General features: G+C 47.0%; 1 protein-coding gene across 2 annotated transcripts in view; it reads right to left on the bottom strand.

The window, feature by feature from the left end:
• gli2a (GLI family zinc finger 2a) overlaps positions 1 to 19,856 on the bottom strand; it is a 101,501-nt gene that overhangs the window by 43,577 nt on the left and 38,068 nt on the right. The gene's annotated exons all lie outside the window — the stretch shown is intronic.

The following is a 19,856-nucleotide window of genomic DNA, read 5'->3' as shown; positions in this document are numbered from 1 at the left end:
GAACACTTCCACCTGTGCAAGAACGCTTTGACACTACTACCCCCTGTTGGACAAGGCACAGGGCGGACTGCCTCACGTCCACTTCGTACTAAAAATGAAAAATGCTTTCATGAGCCTTGTTTGTCACAACATACACAGCACTCATCCATTCAGCAAAGTTACAAGTTCACTCTGAACTCAACCTATAGTTAACATAGATAATAATTATTTCAAAGGACATATTTACATGCACGCAGCAGAGAGCTACTGTATGTCAGTGCCATATAGAGAGAGAGAGTTGTGCCACTCCTGCTGATTTAAATGGAAGAAGTTTTGTATATGGTAAGTATATGGAACAGCTCAAAAGTTCCAAACATTGGTGTAAATAAATGCAACTATGTCAGTCTTAACAACTATGTGGAACTATTACATTTTTGTGTAGGTGTTATAATTAAACACAGTTTATACATATTGTATTGTGTAGGCTAATTTCAAACAAGTATTATTTATTTTATTATTTTATTATTTTTTATGTGTATTTCCCTTTTCAATAGCATGGACTATTTCTAAGTCGATTTAAAGCCTAAACTATTGTAGCTATCGACAGCTTGATTTGCTTGAATCGGCTCAGTAACAATCAAAGTTCTTGAACTGTGCCTGTTGGAAACCCAAAGGTTTACGAAGTTCTCCAAAGCGTTTCCCCATTAATTTCAAAGGGCAAAAAGGGAAGAAAAATGAGAAAATGAAAAGAACGTCTGGAGGATGGAAGTGCCAGAGTTTGGAGCAGGGCCGTTATCTCAAAAGCGCTAAAAGCAGAAGCGGCGCCAAAAAGTGTGTATCAAAAATGAGGATGAAGCTCTGCTCTAGACTCTCACGGCAACAACAATGTGGCAATGTCCTGTTTTCAGTAGGATGGTAGGACACATTCTCTCTTATATAATGCAAGTTTGTATTCACTCATACCTACTAGTAATCTACACTTAAACACTTCAGTGGTGGACCAGTGTTGCAAACCCTGGATTAGTCCAGTCTCGTCCAGTCCAGTCCTGTCCCCCTTCCCCTTGGTGTATTAAAATTCTTGAGGAGTCACACGCATCAGTGAGTCAGAGGTTGAGCTCAGAACGCAGAGATCCGCGGGGCTAAAGGGCGCAGATCATTATCTCTACCTGAATGGACCGCTGGGGTGGGGAAGCAGCACCGGGAGGAGGGGGGAGACAGAGGGACGGAAGAAGAGAAGGAGCGCGCGCGAGAGAGAGAGAGAGAGAGAGAGTGAGAGGGATGAAGGAGAGGGAGGGAAAGAAAGAGAGAAGGATAGAGGACGGGAGAGAGAGGGCAAGAAGGAGGGGGGGGACGGAGGGAGGGAGAGAGTGAGTGAACAAGAGACAGAGAGAGAGAGAGAGAGAGAGAGAGAGAGAGAGAGAGAGAGAGAGAGGGACAGGTCATTTCTCAGGAGGCCCTGTGGGCAGGCCACATTCCAGCCCTGTCACTCTGGATCTGGCCATGTCACTGGGAGCGGCCACAGCAGTGCGTGCCTCACTTATGATTCAGGGGCCCGCTCTCTCTCTCTCTCTCTGTCTCTCTCTCTCTCTCTCTCTCTCTTTTTCCCCTCCAAGGGGTTTTTGCACCTTTTCTGTGTTTGACACTGAGTGACTTTGCGCCCTGACACACAGACAGGCTCTCGCGGCGCGGGCGAGGGGAGCGCATACCTCAGTAATGGAAGCATCCCCAGCCCGGAGCCAAAGAGTTGCCTGTTTGTCTGAGGAGGTATTCATAACGCTAAACATAACGCTCGAGACCCAAGCGTGATTGAGCCTATTGTTAGCATGATTGGCTCTTTTGTAGTCAATCCGTCTTTGTGGCTCGGCTTACAACCCTCAAAACACACGACACTCCAGACGACTCCTCCAGGGCCTCGGATCCTCAGAGGTTGGTTTTTTTTTTTCTTTTTTTTTTCGAAGACGTCTTTGCTCGCGCTGGAAGCCGGCTGTCCCTGGCTTTTGCAGTTGTGTTTATCCTGGACAAGCTGAGCAGTTTGTGTTTTCCACATCAACAAACGTAATGGAAAACACACGCAGCGGACGCACGGAACCCCCGAGCGTCGCCACCAACGTCAGACAACACATGCCGTCTGCTCCTGAGCATGACCTGGAGGTAATATAAGAGACTGAGAAAAGAGGTGATTTCAGCAGACCAGGGCTTGTCCAGGAAAAACTGACCACTATGTCTGTTTAGCACTTCTGGACCGCAGTTCAGCATCACGCCATCCTCTTTATGTCTCCATTTGAGACAAAGTTCACATGAGATACAGGACATTAGTCTACTTTTTTGTCTTCTTCGCGAGGAGTACGGGTTTCGTTTTCAGTTTGAAGTTTTTACTGAGAACTCTCTTGTCCCTTCTAGAGGAGCAGGTTACTGTTTGAGATTTTGCTTCCCTGTTTTGGTATAAAGTTTTACCAAAAACTCTTTTGTCTCTTCTCGAGCAGCACGTTACTGGATTTTGAGTTGTTGATTTTCCCTTAGCCTATCTGTTTTCAGAGTTGACCAAAGGCTGTGAGTCTGCACACAGTGGCATTACAGTTGCTGACAGCGTGTCACAGCGATGTTGTTCTATGTCTCCTCGAATCCCACCCTCGTACTCATGAACTACTTGAACTTGAGGCATGTGTAAACAATTTGACTTCAGGGAGCCAGTTCTGCATATTTTAAATATATGGGATGCTTGGCATTTAGAGACATACAGTATATCCTCTGAGAAATTGAACTGGGAGAATATGGTGAAATCAGCAAGAGAAAAACACTGTCAACACGGGAACCAAAAACATATATTATGCTTTGGGAAACACACTCTGCACCAGTAATCTATGTGGTCGAAAGTGTATACTGTGCAGCGCTGGTTCATGTACAGTGCTGTTCTGGCTAGTTTTCTGTGCCTCGCACAAACACACACACACACACACAAACACACACACACACACACACACACACACACACACAAACACACACACAAACACAAACACACACACACGCACGCACACACGCTCCTTCGCCCCAAACACACTGTTCTTCTACACACACACACACTCCCTCCTTCTCTCACTTTCTATCTCTCTCACACACCAACTTTTCTTCTGCACACATACTCCACAAACACTCCCAACCTCCCTCTCTCGCACACACACACACACAAACACAAACACACACACACACACACACACACACACATTAACACAGCCCCCCCGGGGAGGCGGCCAGGCCGGCGGAGTCGGCTGAGGGGAGCGGGGTGGGCTGGTGGCTGGGGAAGGTGGGAGGCTGCTCACTCCATCACCACGACAGCGCCATTGTTCCTGGGCCCGCAGGAGGACCCGCGCTCTGCCCGCTCGGGGGGCTCTCCAGGTGCCAGCGCCGCCTTCGGACGCTGCTCTGCCCTCGCAGAGGGGTCTGCAGTGCCACACCACCCATAAATCCTCACTACACACTCATACACACACACACACACACAAACACACACACACACACACACACACACACACACACACACACACACAGACAAAGATATATACCAATAAACAATAACATACACATAGACACACATACACACACACACACACACACACACACACACATACAGGGCCAAACACACCTTCATACTCACAGAAAGCACTGACTCTCTGCTCTTTGCAAGCACTTGCTGGCCCCTACAAACTTCTCTTGTTTGTTTATTGTGGCGATTTCAGACTGTTTGCCCCCCGGTCATGTTTTTGTCTTTTCTTTTTCTTTCAGGAAGAGGAAGTGGAGAGGGTGCTGATGAGGTTTCAGTGTGAGCCTAGGTTGTGTGTGTGTGTGTGTGTGTGTGCGTGGCTGTGGAATGCCTTGTGGGAACGTCTGTCCACCAACGTCATGTCACATTTATTTTGTGTTCAGGTACATCCCCCCCGAGTACATCCAGTCCGCTCATGTCCCGTCAAGATGGTGTTTACTCCCAGTTACCAAAAATATTATTGTTTCAGACCCACATCATAACGTTTCAAACAAGCAAAACATCCTGTCCCGTGCCTCAGTGAGAGCCGACCGGCGGCCCTTTGTGTTTCTGCTCATCAGTCAGGGCTTGATCTCCAAATGAAGACAATGGCAGGTGCTAGACATTAACAAGTCGTCGTATAGCAGCTAGGGGAGGATCTGACCCTAATGTGGGGGCATATCTCCCGGATCCAGGCCAGAACTGAGCCAGATCAGAGCCAGAACTGAGCCAGATCAGAGTCGCATAAGAGCCAGATCAGAGTCGCATAAGAGCCAGATCAGAGACAGGGTCGGCTTTTATCTGGTGTGTCGGTAAGAGAGTCGGTAAGAAAAACACTCACTTGTTACGTCCCGACAAAGCCGAGAGTTAGTTTGCTGCGGTGGAAAGGAGGAGGGAGGGGAGAGAGAGAGCCAGAGAGAGACAGACACAGAGAGAGAGACAGAGAGAGAGAGAGAGAGAGAGAGAGAGAGAGAGGAGGTTTGGAGGGGCCAGACTAGGGGCCTTTATAGTGCATGAGGACTCATCCTCAGAGGAAACACTCAAGAACAATAATAATATCCTGAGAGGCAGAGCTGCAGCGGGTGCAATTTAAAAAAAGAAAAAAGAAAAAGCCTCTCTCACTTTCTTTTTTCTGCTCCGCTCAGAGACTAAGTAAAGAGGGAGATTGAGCAGGAGGGGGCCAATTCAGACAGGAAATTCCAGCAGAAAAAAAGCTGGCAAGAGGCCTAACTACACAGCGCTGTGCCAACTACTACATGCAGTCTCATACACACAGACACATCAACACACACACACGTTTACCAACACAAGCAAACACACAAACACATACACATCAGTCTCCTGAGTTTCGCTAGCCCTTGAAAGGCACATGGCAAGTGACAGCTCTTTGTTGCTTCAGACGATTTTGCATTAGCATGTGTATCGTTAGCATCCCTGCTAAGAACCACAAGGCTTTATTGCCTTTTTTTCAAATTTGAAACAAACTTGACACGCACATTCAGCGACATCACAGTTACGATGATTTACACGGGGGCCTAAGTAACCTGCGTTCTCTATCATTATCCCACACCTGGGATTCCAAACATGGATTCCACGTAACATCTCTGTTTAGTCTAGGGGCGCTGTCTTTCTCTTCCACAGGCGTTAGTTGTGGCGGCAGCGGGATTAAGGACTTAAGTAGAGTGCATAAAACCGCTTCCAGCAATGAAAGGAAGTATTAAGAGAACGACTTTTCTTTTAACACCCCAAGGGCTTTGTAAAACGATACATATTTTATTGATGGGGGTTTTTTGGGGAGGGCTAAGTGGATTAGGTTATGGACCCCCGTACCCACACAGGCCTGAGTCCACAAGGTCCACCAGAAATCTGTAGGGTGGAGCATTTGAGGAAAGCCTCTTAGGGCAATTGCTTTCACCACTGTTATTTGCTGAATTAAACAAAACTTAAGACTCTCTTGACTATTTCAGACATGGGAAAGAAAAAGTTAATGGAAGACAAGCTTCAACAAGCCATTTCCATTTGGCACTGAGATGTGATCTGGTAACTACACACATAGCTAAAGCTCATGTCTTTGACCATGTAAGGTGTTTATGCATTAAGTAAAGCTGCTTCCATTAAATCTCTGGTCCGCCCTCACATCCATTTGTGCTGACTGGAAGATTAAATAAGATCCCGAAGAGGCCTAATACTGCTAACATGCTATGAGGGCTTCTGTTCAATTGCAAACTTCACCCATACGCCACGAATATGTATATCTTAACTGCGTCAATTACCGGCACGCGTCAATTATAGGACACTTTCAGCGTTGTCATGTTTACATTCACTCTCGTGAGTGACTATGGAAAGAAACGTAAGCTCCCACAAAAATATGGCATTTAAGCTTTACTTTTGAAAAAAATTCACTCTGTAGAACTAATTTAAACTTGTGAAATAGTGTTGTACTTTTGCGTGTACCTTATAGTGTGGAACACTTAGCGGCGCAACGAATATTTCATTTCGTCTTAAAGTTGTACTGTCAGATTTATTCTCTCCAGATGAAGTTTGACTGTGATTTTAAACTGTCATTTCAAATGCTAAAAACAACTAGCATGATGTAATGTAAGTACGGATGCTTACAGAGACCAAATCCGATTACTCTGGTCGTTTAGACCTATGTCAATATGAAAGGCACTTGTTGAGAAATTGGGCGGGAGAATAACGCGATTTGGTGAGGAAGGTCGCCTTCCGTAGTTGCGTTTACAGTTTAACTTAAACAAAGTTGAATTAGATTAAAATTTCCACGAACAAAAGTACAATTACAATACCGTTATAATAAATGTCTTCATTTTTAATACATAACATACATAATCATGCCATGTTTGTTTTGTGCATGTTTAAGTGAATAGACTGCACCTACAACTGAATCAGGTCAAAGAAAGCCCACAAATAACCCAAATTAAACAAAAATAACACTAGTTAGATTAACATTTGCTTGTCAAAACATATTGTGACAAAGTAATTTGTACAGAAATTAGACCGGTATATGTCGAAGCAGGAGGAAAGCATATTATTATCTCGAAAACCAACACTGTAAGTGGAACAAAGTGGGAGTGTCCTATAATTGACGCAGGCGAAAACGTACTCATGTAACGTGTCACCGTAAACATTAATAGAAATTTTTAGAAATACGTTTTCTTGCGGTGTTAAACGAGTCGTACAAGTTAAAAAGGACAAATATCTCTCTCGAAAACCGTAAGTTTGGCTAACCTTATACATAACGTGAATCTATAAATAGACTTAGCATATCGATTTTTCAACAAACTGTGCGATAACTGACGCATCTACGCTACAAGTCTTACACTTGGAATGGAGTAACTGCCTAAAGCTGTTCTGTCACAGTTCTGTTCTTCTGTCACAATACCGGTATTCTCTTTTAGAACCTGTCACAATGCAGGTATTCTCTTTTAGAACCCTTTATTTGGGTGATCTATTATGTTCTGTATTCTGTTAAGTTTTAATGGATTTTCTGCCTACCTCAACTATTCAGTTACAGTTCCTAACGTTTAACTGCTGTGTTGCAGCGCCTCATGTTTAACCCATTATTCAGAGAGCACAGTGGAGAAGCAGCCAGAGGCAGATAAACTATCAGCGCTGGGCAGCCTCGACCCCAGGGTGAGCCGCTAACAACCATCATGCATCACTCCTCAGAGGATACTCGGGGATAGATGTTTAGGTGAGCATTAGCCTAATACTGAGGAATGGAGGGCTGAAGTACACCTGCACCGCCGGGTGTTTTGGTTAGCCCGCTGCCATCATAGCAGATCTGGGCCAAATCAGGGCTGTATCGGGGCCACACCTGTACAGTGTTAGAGGCTCTCTAGGTAATGCTGTGTTAGCATGCTGCTAACGACGGCTGGGGGGTGCTAGCAGGACAGCGCAGGGTCTCCTGAAGACTGATTACCATGATCAGGCTAGGCTAATCAGCACCTGACCGCGCGCTGATTTATAGACCGGGCCACTTAATGGAGCTGCTTAGCACATGAGGCTGCAGTTTAGATGAAGTGTTTGCCTTCACATAAAGAGGCCCATTATCTTTAGTGCGACTGGGCATGATAACGAGGCCAGTTGTTGAATATGTCAACAAAGCCGTGGAAAAAGAAGGGTAGCAAGGGTAATTAACTTGTTGTAAATTTAAGTGACCCAAGTGTGAAGCCAGGCATTTTTGTTCCATCCATTCTTGCATTCCTCCGAGCCCCACTGGCCTAGTATTTCTTTTTGTCTGTGGCGGACGGTGCCTTTAAAACCTACTTCACTTTTCTTCGGGTGTTTGCACAAATCCTTGATTTATGGTTTTCTAGGCCATTCATTTTCCGTGCAGCTCTGCAGAAATAGCAAGCCGGACCCTGCAAAAAAGCACGGATTTTGGTGTGATAGAACTTTCCCATCCAGAGAGAGAGAGAAAGAAAAAGAGAAGGACCTGCTGAGCTTTGCTTAACTTAGCTTTGCACTTTTCTTGCAAGCAACTGCGGCAGATTCTAAAATTAGCACTATCCGGGAACTGCGCTCTTTTATGGCATCTTTCCCTGGGAAACTCCTAGGCTATGTCTGTGCTCCTTGTTGGGTGATCTTTGACCCCAGAGTGCCACAGCTGATTCAAAACACCCTCCGATCACACAATGGATGTCCTTACAGCCTCGCAATGAATCAGCGCTGATTCAGCGCATCCCCCACATCCACCACCACCAACCCCCACTCCGTAAAAAGGGCTCTTTACAACAGAGGACCAGGAAGTGTCCTCCTGCGCAGACAAAAGCTCTGGGGGGGGGGGGGGGGGGGGGGGGGGGGGGGATCAGTCTGAGGCCCTTTCTGCTGGGGTTCACCCCGAGGTGAAGAGAGTTGGGTGTACTGGAACAAGGTAGAGAAACAGGAAACAAACCGAAGCTGTAATGAGCAGTTTCTCAGTGGGTGTAGAAAATGGTTAAAGATCAAATGGCGAGTTCTGAAAAACCTTTGGGTTCATTTTTCATTCTGAAAAGTCTTAAGTGTTTATTATTCAGATGTATCTATAAAACCTCGCTCTGGGTGAAGAAGGCAAAATAAGATAGAATTCTTATCACTTGTCAGATAAGCTTGACATTAGCTTGCTGTTGAAACACACAACACATTAGCCTATCATAGTGAAGGCATTTGCTGCTGTCAAGAGATTAGGGGACATAAAAGAGGTCTTGTTGCTGTCGGAGTTTTTGCTCCATGCTGAGGTAGTACTCTGTGGGGGAATGATGCCGAGTGCTTTCACAGAGCCTTGTCCAGTTGAAGGGGTTTTATCACCTACGTAAACCAGACCCAAGGGCGCACTTTCGTGGGAGGGATTACGAGTCACGGAGACATCAAGTTGGACTCTTCATCACAATTCCAGCATTTCGTCCGCAACGTACCCCAGATCGCGGGGCTACTTGTCAACAGTGGTCACAGGGACATCAACTTGGACAGTTTACCACATTTCCAGTGTTTAGTCAGCGACGAAATCTCAGGGCCATTCAACTCTTCACTTTTGGAGAATTAAAGGGTCAAGGAGAGATCAACAAGTTGGACTCTTTCACACCAGCTCAGCATTTCATCAACAATGTGTCCCGAAGCCTGAGTCCCGAACCTTGGGTTGGGTCCAAACCCCTAGTGTGCCTCACTGGCCACTCTGTTCAAAGATTTTTTACTTCAGCCCCCGAGGCTTAAGCTCATGTCACGATTAGATAAGACAGTATCACAGGGTCACTCGCGCACAAAACAGACACACATCTCTCACTCTCTCTTTCACTCTCTAAAGCTTGGAACAGCATGAAGGAGTTTTCTAGAATCTGTTGGGGGGGGGGGGGGGGGGGGGGGAGTCTATCTATCTCACTAAGGACTTTGCCATGAACAAAAAAAAACACATCTTAAATTAGAAACAGCTGCGGAAAGGCACTCTGATTGGCTCTCTGGTGTTCTATGCCTAGGAAGGGGGTGGGGGTGGGGGGGGGGGGGTCGTAGTTCAGACAGCCTGTTTGAGATAGTTCTCTTGTTGTCTTCATTTCTTTTTTGCTGGGAGGGCAGGGCGGGAGGAAGGGAGGGAGAGATGGGGGGCACATGCTTTAGCTCTGGCTGTCGGTGTTGTTATTTCTCTCCCCCCTCTCACCACAATCCGCTCCTCAGCGAGAGGGCTGAGCCTCGCTCTTCGCACAGTCGGCATGGCGATACTGCCTCTGCACTCTGCTCATATTTTAAAAACCTCACAGTCTTCTCCACATGGGCTTCAGAGATCCGCTCTCTCGGCGATCGTGTCACAGTCCTCGTTCTCAAGGCAGTGAAGCGGGTTGGGCCCTCTTGTCTCTACTGGGCCACGGTCCAGCGAGGCCATTCCTCAGCACCACAAACAAAAAAAAGGGACCACCTCATTAAAATTCCTCTTCATTGTCAGCGTGTCACTTCCTGTGAGCATGCATGTCCTCCTCTCTTTCTCTCTATCTCTCTCTCTCCCTCTCTCTATCTCTCTCTCCCTCTCTCTCTCTTCCTCTCTCTCTCTCTCTGGCTGTGGCCCCGTGTCCTGTATGCGTCTCAGTCTGAAGCGCTTATTCTTCTTCTTCTGTGTTGGCTATGCAGACCAGGGCACTCATGTTCAACTGGTTATTATTGCAATTGGCAGCGTAACACAGACATGCCTTTCTTTGTGCCTCTGAGCCAATGGAGATTTGGAAATTTGGCCTGGATGTAAGAGCTGTCTTACACGGACAAGCAGCTGAAAGACTCCATGATTTATTGCTACCCTCGTTTTTTTTAGGTTTTTTTTATGACATCAGATGGTTTAGAGGCATTTTTATAACATGGAACTAAGCTGCCAGTGTCAGAACAATTGGAGTTCTAGACAGCGAACTGGACGAGAAACATTCCTTCCTCTTCCTCCTGTTTTCTCCCATATTTGCTGTCTTTCCGGCTCTATCCGTCTCCTTTCCTCTTCCTCTTCCTCATTCTCTCTACCCTTCCCTTCTTCTTCTTCTTCTCCTGCAACCCTGAGGACTTCACACAGAGGCCAGTCAGAGAGAAGACATGATGAAGTAAGAGTGACAGGGGACAGAGAGACGTAGAGAGTGCGAGAGAAAAAGGAAAACACTGGGGAGGGGGGGGGGGGGGGGGGGGGGAAGGCTAGAGGGGGTATTGGGCTGGGTAGATCAGTGGTTAGGGGTGCCTCCGTAGAACAATGGGGAGTGTATTCAGTCTCTATGGCCCACACAGGCCAGGGGACAGAGAGGTGATAACTGGCCTTAGCTCTCCAGTCTAAGCTGACCCCGGAGGGAGGGAGGGAGGTCGCCTAGGTAATCACTAAATCAAATGGCCGCCTTCCCTTCCCCTCCCTTCCCCGGACGGCCACGGTCCAACTGGAACAAAATAAACAGGCTCTCTCTACAGAAAAAAAGAGAGAGTCGAGACAGAGAGGGAGATGGAGAGAAAGAGCTGGGGGGTGGTGGTGGTGGGGGGGGGGGGACAATCAACAATGGAATGAATGAACTGGCAAGCTGTAGGAAACTGGCGCGCAAACAAGACATCAAGGCCCCCTTTTTCTCCTCTGCTCCTCTCTCATCTACAGGAGTGTGGCTGTAATGAGAGCAGATCGGCGGTTCTCTTACACTGGGTGTGAATGGAGCTGGTATTCTCCTGTATGCAAAACCTGTCCGGATGAAAGTCCATGATAAATTCAGCATGGTTTGCATATGCAGAGGGAGAATTGTGTACATAATCATTTATAATAAATAATTGCAGTTTAGGTCATCAGTATTGCTGTTGTTGCTATTGTTTGTTTGTGTTGTCTTTATTGTTGTCATAGTAGCTGGTGGCGATTGTTCTCATTCCCTTGGAGACCTTTGAGTCTTTAAGACTTCAAAAAATCCGAGTTCCTCAGCTGCCACGGAGACGAGCTGACAGATAATGGCCCGTCGTCATGGCAGACATCACCTGCCCCTGACTGGACGCTTCTCTGGGAAACGGAGCCGGCCATTGAGTGGCACCACGGGAGGCCCAGCGGGGGGCAGTAAATCACGGTGACAGCCCACTGTTTCAGCTCCCTCTACCCCCAGCTGGGGCACTAGCCACGGCCGCCAGGGCATTCCCACCTTTGTTCCAGGAGAGGTGCCCCACCTGTTGAACTGCTTCAGACTGCCCCACAGGCGCTAGCCTAGGACTGTGTGTCTCTGGGGTTTGTAATAGCAGAGCTCTCATTGGTAGGACCTTCAGTATATATTGTATGGCTGCATATTCTCTCACTGTATGTAGTTTGATTTTCTTAAAATTCACTAGCGTGTCAACACCTTTCCCCACCCTGTGACAGGATTTGTTGTTGCCGCATTATGTTGCACTGAACTGTTTCAGGATCAGCCGGTGTCTCTCGCTCTCTCAAATGTCTGGAGCGTTTGTTACAGTCAAGATTTCTTTGGTGATAACTTCAGTGAATGTTGTATTACTGTATATTCTCTCACTTCTTTCATTCTTGAGTAGATTTTTCCTATTTTATCACAAGCTTTCTTTCTTTCTATCTTTCTTTCTCCACTACTTTGATGAATGCATAGGCAACGAGGTGACTTAGATGACGCTAAAACACCAAGCAGTAATGTAAAACAAACCTCAAAGTAAATAACCGAAAGTGTCTCGGACAAAGTCACCAAAGGAATGTGGCAAATGGACTCCGCTGCTCAAACCTACCCCTCACCCTACTCCCTACCCCAAGTGTGTTTAAGTACAGTACACCCCCCTTCTCCCCTCACCACACACACACACACACACACACACACACACACACACACACACACACACACACACACACACACACACACACACACACACAGCTCAGGAGCGAGCATCTGTCTGTGGGCTTTCAGACAGCGCGGACTGCTGAAATGTTTACTTGGCTGAGGCACAAGTATGAAACCCAAATAAACATGGCTGCCGCAAGCAACACTCACCGCTTTCTTCGGGCCCCCTCGTAGCGGTGGGGTCACGGCAATGAGGGGTCATGGCGAGGAGGGGGCCCGAGCCGGTCCACACGTCCCTTTCAATTAGCCTCCCATCGACTCTACTCTCCACCCCAAACCCCTGCTCAAACGGACCAGTGTGTTACCCGCTTTACTGTGGGTGACTGGCAAACGAGCTGTCTTTCTGACACGCGGAGACGTCCTAACATGGAACACCTGACTGACCGCACCTGACTGACGTGTGACGCGGAGTGAGCAAAATTCGACAGCTGTCCCAAAATATCTTTAGGTGGATTCTAATATATGACGTTCATTTTATTATTATCAATTAAGATTCATAATTGTAACATTATAATGAACATTATAATGTATGATTTCATTGTTAATACACAGTTTTCATCAATACAAATGAATGCAATTAAACACAACTCACATAAATACATATATAAGATTTTCACTGGTAATGTACGTATCTAGCAAGTTTGTCAGTGTACGGTTTGCTATTTAATCGACCATCTTAGATCTGCATCCTGATAAACTAGTCTGAGAGACTGTTGGAGAAACGGCTGGAGTGTGTGCAAGTGCACAAGAAATGACACAAACTACACTCTAATGGTTCCTGTATTGGCACAGGGCCGAAGAGATGGCACTTTTCACAGGCTGGCTTGTGTACCAAGCTGCTAACGTTTTCACAATAGAAAAGAGAGACAAACAGTAGAGTCCATTCGGGGCTTTGGAGCGTTTTTGTTCACACACTGTTTAAAGTCCTCTTAGCGCTCTTGTAAATATTGTCGGACGAGCGGGAGCTTGCTTCTGTCTGGCCTTCTCAGGAGTGAGTGCTCTCGCCGAACGGCAATATTTATCCAGCCGCAAGCAGAGGAGAGAAAAGGAAGGGGCAGAGGAAAGAGAGAGAGAGAGAGAGAGAGAGAGAGAGAGAGAGAGAGAGAGAGAGAGAGGGAGAATGAGAGAGGGAGAGAGAGAGGGAGAGGGAGGGAGGGAGAGGGTCTCAGCAAACACTTCAGACAGAGGGGTGATGGGGGTGTGTGGAGGTTCTTCCAAGCTGCCTCTCAGCCACTCGTCCCAGTCAAAGGGATGGCAAACGGCACGGCAGCTGACCTCCGAGGGCTCGGCAGATTGCCGCTAACTAACTGGGTTTGGGGACAAAGCCAGGCAAACAGAGCCTTGTTTGATGACTGGCCCAGGAGTGCTTATGGAGGTGAGGGGGAGGTGTGTGTGTGTGTGAGTGTGTGTGTGTGTGTGTGTGTGTGTGTGTGTGTGTATGTGTGTGTGTGTGTGTGTATGTGTGTGTGTGTGTGTGTGTGTGTGGGGGGGGGGGGGGGGGGGGGCACAAGCAACACAAAGATGCTCTTGTACATGACACTCCCACCTCAGATTGGACTCATAATCTTAGATTACAGCTCGCTTAAGAGAGGAAAAGCCTCACTATATAACGTTGAAGTGCACTCCAATAACAGAGCGATGGGAAGGCTCTGTTGTGTGTTGAGGGGCTTAGAATAAACCATTGACTGTAAACGTTTGCTCTTGTAGACTAACACACAACATGGTTGGCTAAAAACACAACTTGGAGACTAACCAAGAGGGAGAGGGAGGAAAGGCTTTTTTTTTTTTTAAATGATATGTGGAGCTTTGTGTTAACTTTCAGCCGATAAAAGCCAACTTTAGGGAAGATGTTCCCAGCGTCTGCCAAGTTGTCTCCCTTTTTACATCCATTCCCATCATCACCGGGAGGAGGAAATCTGCTTCTCATAACAGTCTGTAATTGCAATAGGTCAAGTCATTGAGGAGGAGGGAGCCACGGAGACAAGCAGGGCTAAGGACAGAAATAGCGATAGCAAGAAAAAAGGGAAAGGCGATGTGCTTCCAGTACCCTCAAGTCTTCACATCTGAGAGAGAGGGACAGAGAGAGAGAGAATGAGATAGAGAATGGGAGAATGAGAGAGAGAGAGAGAGGGAGAGAGAGAGAGAGAATGAGAGAGAGGGAGAGAGAGAGAGAGGGAGAGGGAGAGAATGAGATAGAGAATGGGAGAATGAGAGAGAGAGAGAGAATGAGAGAGAGGGAGAGAGAGAGAGAGAGGGAGAGAATGAGAGAGAGGGAGAGAAAGAGAGAGAGAATAAGAGAGAGAATGGGAGAATGAGAGCGAGAGAGAGAATGAGAGAGAGGGAGAGAGGGACAGAGAGAGAGAATGAGATAGAGAATGGGAGAATGAGAGAGAGAGAGAGAATGAGAGAGAGGGAGAGAGAGAGAGAGAGGGAGAGAATGAGATAGAGAATGGGAGAATGAGAGCGAGAGAGAGAATGAGAGAGAGGGAGAGAGGGACAGAGAGAGAGAATGAGATAGAGAATGGGAGAATGAGAGCGAGAGAGAGAATGAGATAGAGGGAGAGAGGGACAGAGAGAGAGAATGAGATAGAGAATGGGAGAATGAGAGAGAGAGAGAGAATGAGAGAGAGGGAGGGAGAGAGAGAGAGAGAGGGAGAGAATGAGAGAGAGGGAGAGAAAGAGAGAGAGAATAAGAGAGAGAGAGGGGGCTCCACTACTGGTGGGGGACCAAGCGTCCCATCCTTGGCTGAATGGCCAGGGGCTGACAGGCGAAGGAGAGGGCCTGAATGGCTGCTGTCACGGCTAAGAGGAGGGTCATTAGCGGGGATAATAGAGAGGCGTCACTAGAGACACCTTAATTTGGTAATTACACTGCTAATGACAGGTGAAATTACTCATGCAGGGGAATGACAGCATAGAAAAAGGGGATGGGGGCTGTAAGAAAGAGAGAGAGAGAGAGAGAGAGAGAGAGAGAGAGAGATGACTGCGAGGGTGTGAGTGTACAGTTCCTGTGAATCTGGTTACCACTGAGTGTTGGAGTAGTACCTGTCGAGAGTATATGGTCTGTACGTGTGCACAATATTAACTGCAGCTTACAACAGAATTGTATTAGACATTAGCATTTCATACATATATAAATTGATAAATCACGAGACTATGTTTTTGTTATAGTGATTTTATGGCTGAAAGCATATTTGATTGTGTGTGTGTGTGTGTGTGTGTGTGTGTGTGTGTGTGTGTGTATGTGTGGTGTTAGATCGTACATACTTCAGCGTACAGGACTGGGACTGTTGTGGTCTGTGGTTGCGAGATATCAGTTCTTGAAACTATTATTACGCGTATTTACATCTGAGAGAGAATGCACGTGCATGCAGTGTGTGTCCGCACATGTGTGTATGGAGGGACAGAGAGAGAGAGAGAGAGACTGTGTCGGTAGTGTGAGTTTTGAGCGTGTGCAGAAATGGGTGTGCATGTGTGACCGCCGCTCCCCGCACACGATGGTGCTGGCAGCCGTGTTTGAGCTGTATTTAAAAGCTGGAGTTTGTCATTTGGCTCACATCTAAATCACTCCCATGTCTCCGAGACTCCTAATGAGACGTTGGGCCGGGTATCAAAAAGGCTTGCGAGGTTTTATGTTTCTCATTAAGACTTTGTTAAAAGAGGAATGCCAGTAAAGATAACATTCAACAAGAACTACGGAGGAGTGCGGACAAAATCTATGTTGAGAAAACTTCACGCAAATAGTCGCATCACGTGTGAAAAATGTAAATAGTCATTAAATTATCATGTTTAAACATTTGGTCAAATACTTAAATAATTGGTCCAGTGGACTGCATGATTTTTCGGTGCACAAGTCATTCTGAAACGACGTAGATTGTGAGACACAAGAGGACCTGTGATCGAGTATGCTACCATGAACCACCTAAAACGTAGGTCAACCAGGTTCATCCACACATGGGCTACAACATCTGGCTTCTTAACCCCTGGTTATGATGGAAACGTTGGGATTACAAAGCTTTTTCAGCACGCCCTTTCGTTTTTTTCCCCTCTCCTCCTCCTTCTGGGCTATCTGATTAAAAAGCATTTCTCCTCTCCCTCAAAGCAATCTGCGAGCACATTTGAAGTTTAACAATCCCCCCTCCGCCTTGATGAAGATACACATGTGCCGCAGATGTCTCAGGCTCTCGTTTCCCCTCGTGGGGCAAACGTCGGACCGCACGTTTGCCCCCGCGTTAGTTTTAAGTTCCTGCCTCGAATGAGATACCCTGACCGCAAAGCGCCTCGTCTCTCGTCTCTCAGGCTCGCTGGAGATCTGGTGTATCCGCGGCAACTGGTTCTGACAGGAGAGAAACAGTAGACTCAGAGTGTATGTGTTTCGCTAAGTGACTGCTAGTCGTAAATCAGATCATACAACTAATAAGTAAATATACCCCCCCCCCCAAGGCCTCAATATTGTCTTCATCTAATTTGGGTGGTGCTGGTTTCAAAAGAATTTCTAACCAAGGACTGGGGCACAAAATGAGACCTGGCTGGTAAGCAGACTAGGAGAAACAACAAATAGCAGTGTGACCTAATTACACGTGATTGGACTGGTTTCTGCAAGCTTCTGCAAGCTGTTGAATCGCTGCTCAATGTATCGGCGTAATAAGCCAAATCACAAATCGGTGGCGAAAATCACTAATCACTAAATTTGAGGCAAACCCTCTGCAAAACTTTGTAGTTCAACCTTCTCAATTATACAGCTGCAGACAGGGTGCATGTGGATCTTTCTCCCTCCTCACGAGACGCCCAGTCACAATACAAAGACTGTTTTATCTATCTGGAGGAAGAGGCCTTCCTGCCCGTTACACCTGAGTTGCAATCCTTGACTAACAAGCACCTTTTATGTAAGAGGAGTAGCTGTTTGCTTCTCGGGCTTCTCATGGAGGAGGCATAAGTAGCTGTATCCCGCCCAGAGTGAAGTGATTCATTTCAGTATGTTTACGAGGGAAAATATGCCTCAGGACATTTTTCCCTGTAAAAATGAGAGCAACGAACTATAGTACTTGATCTATGCCAGACACTGTGCTCACTCACACCTCTCTCTCTCTCTCTCTCTCTCTCTTAACCCTCATCTTCCAACCACCATCATTTTTTGTGTTTTACGAGCATTATGGGTCAACGATGATCTGAGGTGGTTTTTCAGGGTTACCCTCAACTCCCCCCATTCAAATGAAACAACAGCAGCACGACAGCCTTCAGGTTTGTCAGTTTTCGCCCCATAAACCTGTGCGTGTAATCGGCGGAGCAATTTGTGAAAATGTAGTAATATGATTTAGATTGTCACTGCGCTGAACTGAAGTCTTTGAGCGTCCACAGAGCAAATTGAAAATGAGACAGTTTTTTGCGCAGACTGTGTTTGCTCTGTCCTGGAGCATTTTTCTTTCGCTGGTAACATGGCAATTACGCCGTCTCTGCATGTTTGACAAGCTGCCAAGACCAGTGGTCTCGAGGTGTCAGATCTGATCTGCCTAAACGAAAGGATCACGGGGGAAGCCTATGTATGAAAAATGGAAACGACTTGGCGGACGGCACACCTGCAATAACAGACTTTCAAGTTGTTTCCTTCGATAGACACACTTTTCTACGTTTTGGCACCTGATTGGATAATTCTTGACATTCAGAGAAAAAATAGCAACTTTGAAGTCTTCATTTCAGCTGCGGTCTTATACTACAGCTACATTAGCCTGAGAATATAAAACGTAACAAATGCCTCAATTAGTCCGACTGCAGACAGACCTAATTTGTCAGAAACTCAAGGATTTTGTGTAATATCTCATTTGCCACAGTGATAAATATGTAACGAAAGATAAATGCGAACACATGACCACATTTTCCTTTGCGGTCGGAAGCCTGGGACCCATGGGAAAACCCTGCGCCGCTTTCAGCCAATATCGGAGCCCTCTACAATCCCATGTGTCACCGTGATGGACAACAGCATCACAAGACCGTTAACAGATTTCCTCATCAAGACTCGCCGTAAGGTAGCCATCGGCTGCGCTCCCGAGTTTGTGTTTGGCCGGAAATTTTCGAGAGCACCATTAGTCACTGAGCTAAAGCAGACGGCGAGGTTTGGCCGAATCCAAAAACAAAAAGCCCTTTCTTAAGGCCTGCGCTTACTCCTCAAGGCCCAACATTACAGATTCAATAGGCACCGTGACTCACGATCAGTGGGGCGGATCAGATATTTGCGAAACTATTCTCGCTCTAATTAAAGTGCGCTGTCGTCACTCCCAACTTTAGACCTCTGGAATGACTCGCCTCATGGTTTTCTCTCCCCTCCGCGTCTGGGGCTAACACTGACTGGGTCTGTGCCACAGTAAAGGCTTGGGCCCACACCAGCACGGCTGCTGCACCCGTTTGCCTACAGTATGCAGTATGCAGTATGCAGTATGCAGATGTTGGGAATGTCAGTGAGGTGGTTTGGCCTTGTGGGGGAGAAACTGCCACTCCCTACTGCCCCCCCCCCCTCCCCTCCCCCCTCCTTCCCTTGCACGCTAACTCCCTCCCACCCCCCTCCTCCCTCCTCCTCTCCTGTTTCTTGGCAGGCCTGGGACAGCTCCCTCTGGCTCCAGACGCCTCTGTGTCTCTACCTGCAGGGTAAGGCTGGCTCGACGGAAGAAAATATTACCTGGAGCATGTCACTAATTGGCAGCAGTCCAGGCCTCCGCCTCCTCTCACAAACAGACAGGAAAGAGAGATGAGGCTCGGAGAAGAAAAAGGGGGGATTGCTGCACTGATAATACAAGTGAAGACAAAACTAACTTTAGGTCAGAAATGGCCACAACTGACAGGACTATTTCTTGCTCTGCAACAACCACCCATCCCACCCACCCATGTTCAGCAAAGAGCGCTGAACAGTAAACACAGCAATAAGTAGGATTAGCCAAAACACACTCAATTAAAACAACACCACAGATGTCAGTGGCTAAGCCAATGTGTTTGTGTCCGTTTGTTTGATTTTAGAGACTCTTTAGAACACCTCACATCTACACTATCACATATGGATTTCACTTTTGTAACAATTCGATTTTCAAAAATATTGTTCTGAACTTTACTCACACTCTGTATACTGGATAAATGGAAGTGCTAGAACATAGTTACACAACGAGAGGAACTCTCTAAAACTGCAAAACGTTAAAGGCTGCTTTGTGTTAACATCCAGAAGGCGCCCTGTACTGGTGGAGGTGGTCCATACACGCTTTACTGAGCCTGTGAAGGGCATGCTTCTGTGTGCTGCCAGAGACGAGGCTCTAACTACGCCCTGAGCTCCGTCTCCGACTCCGACTCCTGCGCCGACTCCAGCCATGTTGCTTCAGCTGTGGAGTCTTGGCTGCGAAGTGATTTAGAACTGAGCCCAGACCATCATCTCAGCTGTCTCACGCTCCCGCCTGACCACACACACACACACACACCCTTCTCCGTCCGTCAGCAAGGCTTACCCCTCCTCTCCTCTCCTCTCCTCTCCTCTACTCTCAGCTCCTCTCCTCTCCTCTCCTCTCCTCTCA

The sequence above is a fragment of the Clupea harengus genome, chromosome 2 (assembly GCF_900700415.2).
Source record: "Clupea harengus chromosome 2, Ch_v2.0.2, whole genome shotgun sequence".
NCBI classification, from domain to species: Eukaryota; Metazoa; Chordata; class Actinopteri; order Clupeiformes; family Clupeidae; genus Clupea; species Clupea harengus.
Note: the sequence above shows the minus strand (reverse complement) of the source record. Positions and strands in the feature narration are given on the sequence as shown.